This window comes from Elephas maximus, chromosome 17 (genome assembly GCF_024166365.1).
Source record: "Elephas maximus indicus isolate mEleMax1 chromosome 17, mEleMax1 primary haplotype, whole genome shotgun sequence".
NCBI lineage: Eukaryota > Metazoa > Chordata > Mammalia > Proboscidea > Elephantidae > Elephas > Elephas maximus.
The window spans coordinates 21,147,646-21,151,713 of record NC_064835.1 but is presented as its reverse complement, the minus strand read 5'-3'; the positions used below and the strand labels follow the sequence as shown (position 1 = coordinate 21,151,713).

Genomic DNA, 4,068 nt, shown 5'->3' with positions numbered 1-4,068 from the left:
AATCTCCCTTCTATTTAATAGACTGTTCCTGACTTTACATTTTTCAGTAAATATTTTTATAATATCTATCATCCAGAGTTTCTTCTTTCTCTAACCATTTTTATCCTTCATCTTCATACTTCTTCTACCTTCTCTTAGATCTCTGCTGTCATGCTTCAGAATGGATTATGGACCCACATTATCTGAGGTGGACCTTCTGCAGCAGGGACTGACACCTCCCTGAGTGGGTAAAGCCCTCTTGGGGGAACTGGGCTGAATTGTACCCAACTCCTGGTATGGGGAGTGGAGACCATATATGTCTCACCTCCTCCACCCCCTTTTAATGCCTCATCCTCATCCTCTGATACCACAAGAGAAGCGTCACTCATAGGTGCTCATGGGGGCTTTTCAAGGTGGGGGAATGAGAAGAACATTCAATGGTTCTTCATCCTTTTCTCCATCTTCATATTTGGTCTGCAGAGGAAGGGCTAAAACAAAAGCTTTATCCTTTTTCTCATGCCTTAATGACATAAAACATTCTACATGCAGCTTTTTTTTTTTCTTTTTTATCTCACTTGTTAGTTCAAAAACAAAACGGATCATTCACAGGCCACCTGACCCCATCAGGGAGCTGGTATTGAGGCCACACTTGATTACACAAAATTTTAAGATGTCTCTTCCTTAGGGAACCCCTCTGAAATAATCCCAGTTCCTAGTGGACTCTCAGCCAGAATCTTACTCTCTGGGTACCCACTTGTAACCGTGAACCTCACTAGTCTCTTGTCCAACCTCATGGGACCTAGTCACCCATTCTTCGATGTTGTCTATGAGAATCAACACCCCTATGGCATTTACAGAGGATTTACCACAGGATGCTTAGTTACCTACTGTGGCAGCCAAACTTTCCCCCTCTGGAGCTCACTGCCATGGAGTCCACCCCTCCCCCCACACACGTCACTGGACCTCTGGGCCATCACATGTGGAGAGACCTCAAAAACTAAACGGGGGTGCACCTTCTCTCTTCCTCAGTCCTTCCCTGGGCTCAGTCCTTAGGGTTACAGAACTAGCACCAGAGTAATTTGAGCACCATGTTGGGTACCAAAATTTGTTACCTAATTCTGGTCCATTCCCTGGAGCAGTTGAACCAATGAAAAGTACTCCAGTCAGAAAGAGAGAGAAAGTGTATGAGGAGGTGACACTAACAGGTAGTCTGACAGCAACACAGGCTGTCTTTATGGAGTCTCAAAAAGCAATTTTTTACATTGGAGCTTACATATCATTTTTGCGAGCATTACCTAGCCACAGATGGCCTAATGAGTACACACCACGAAACAATTTTAAGAAACTCTTTATTAAGCTAAAGATATGCATACTGGACATCTGGACTCTAATTGTATGTTTGTAACAAGCAAAAAAAAAAGTTATATAAAAATATCTTGGCTAGTGGAACTGGTCTGCCAAGTTTACCCTGATCAAGATAAGGAGCAAGAAAGAAGGTTGCAGACAAAATGTGCCAGGCAGCCTTCCCAGCTATCATCTTGCAGGCTGAAAGCCATCTCCCAAAAGAACAAGTAGAGGAGGAAAACCAAGATCACAAGAGCTGAGAAGGCCCACACACTTTTGGAAAGAGGCCAGCGCAGCTGGTACAGTTAAAAAACTTACAGTTTACTTAGCATATCATTATGGCATTAGTTATGTCAAGCTCTCAATTGCCCTTTTTGCAAAGGAGAAAATGTGTTGCAAGGTATTAGGGTCACATAAACGATCCATATGGTTTAAAGCATAGTCAGAGAATGTCACTTCTACATCTGTGATTCTATAATATGTGTGAAAAGAAAAACCTTTTAGAATTAGAGGAAAATGAATATAGGATTCTTTGGGAAATGGAGGGGGTAGGAAGATACTAAAACTGTGAAGAAAAGAATGTTGCAAAAGAAATAATTAAAAATACACATAATGTATTCAGCCCTGTTTAGTCTATCAATCTCTTCTACCATAGAGTTATCATTTTGTTTTTGGTAATTATGTCTTACTAGCCATCACCTTCCCCCATATTCCTTAATACAATTCTTTGCAATTAGTAAATAATAGTGATTGAATTTTGTACATTCCAAATGTTTAAAGTTATTTATTTTAGAGACCACATTTTTCCAGTTTATTTGTACACTTTTTAATAAACAAAGGCCAATACACAAAGTATTAAGAGGATCAAAGGATATAAACCAAACAGATCATTTTATGATTAATGACAGGTAAATCTTACCTAATAAATTGCCAAATTCAACATATACAAGTTATAATCTCCCAAATGAAGGCCTTTGAAGATTTTTCAACAAATGATTAGAGGTAATGTGGGTTACTATGGGTGACCTATGGAAAATCCTAGAATTAACACTGCCACTCATGTGATTGCCTTCCAAGTGATACTACAAATCCAGTCTTATCCTTGGGCCCTTTCTTCCAAATAATCAAATGTTGGCAATAATCTCACTACTTGTGTATATATGTTACTCTCTCTAGACTCCTTCTTTAACGAATCTTCTCCAGAATTTATAAATCTTTGTGAAAGCAAAATAATCTTTTCTCAATGATTTTATTTAAGGCAACTTTGACATCCTTATTTTTCAGGCTATAGATCAGAGGGTTCAGCACTGGCACAACAATGGTGTAAAACACAGAAGACACTTTGCCTTGATCCATGGAACTGACATTAGATGGCTGCAGGTACATGAATGCTAAAGAACCATAGAAGACTGAAACAGCTGAGATGTGAGAGCAGCATGTGCTGAAGGCTTTGGACCTGCCCGCAGTGGAGCGGATTTGCAGGATGCTGGCAATGATAGAGATATACGACCCAAGGATGGTCAAGGCTGGTCCAAGAATATTGAGCCCGCTGAAGCACAAAAGTACCAGTTCATTGATATATGTGCTGGAGCAGGAGAGCTCCAGTAGTGGAAAAAGATCACAGATGTAATGGTTGATTAATTTAGCCTTGCAGAAAATCACTCTTAACATACAACCTGTGTGAACTGCGGCACTAATTAAGCCCATCGTATACACCTCAACTACCAACCAAGAGCAGACTTGGTAAGACATGGTGACATTGTAAAGCAATGGATTACATATGGCATCATAGCGATCATATGCCATCACAGCCAACATATGACACTTTGCAATACCAAAAACAAGAAAGAAATAGAGCTGAGCCATGCATTCATGGTAGGAGATTATGTTCTTCCCCTTCACAAAGTTTACCAGCATTTTGGGGGTAATGACAGTGGAATAGCAGAGATCAATGAAGGACAAACTGCTGAGGAAATAGTACATGGGGGTGTGCAGGTGAGAACTAAGCCCAATCAGTATGATCATGCCCAGGTTCCCCATCATTGTGAACACATAGGTTCCTAAGAAAAAAAAAAAAGAGGGGAAGCTGGAGCTCTCATTTTTCTGTTAGCCCAGCGAGGACGAACTCAGTCACTGTGGACTGATTTTCTGCTGCCATTTTCCTATGGGAATTTTATGGAGGAAGAGAAGAAGAAATTAGAGGTAGGTGTTTATGCATTGTGAAACAGATCTAAGTCTTATCATTCAGATATCTCTAACTCTCCCTCCCTGTCTCTTTTCTATGTTGGAAGTTACAGACTCTGGGATCCTTGTATTATGGGTCATGAAAATAAACAACAGATGGAATTATATCTTTTCTCTTTCTGTGCTATAAGAGCATTTCTTAGTACTGACCAGTCTCTGAAGGTTCAAAGAACAGTTCTGAAAACTTAGAATAATGAGTGTTCTGAGCCCTGGTTGTGCAATGGTTAAGCGCTCGGGTGTTAACTGGAATGTTGGCAGTTCAAACCCACCAAGTGACTCTGAAGAACAAAGACCTGGCAATATGCTTCTGTAAAGATTAAAAAAAAAAAAAAAAACCCACTGCCGTCGAGTCGAATCCACTCATAGCGACCCTATAATATAATATAATCTTATAATTTGTGAAGATTACAGCTTGGAAAACCCTATGGGGTAGTTTTGATCTGTCGTCACATGGGATCAATAAGAGTTGAACATCCACTCAATGACATTTAACAGCAATGA

General features: G+C 40.0%; 1 pseudogene; it reads right to left on the bottom strand.

Annotated features, from left to right (window-relative positions):
• Positions 1–2,529: 2,529 nt before the first annotated feature.
• LOC126061053 (olfactory receptor 150-like) lies at positions 2,530–3,481 on the bottom strand (annotated as a pseudogene).
• Positions 3,482–4,068: the final 587 nt, after the last annotated feature.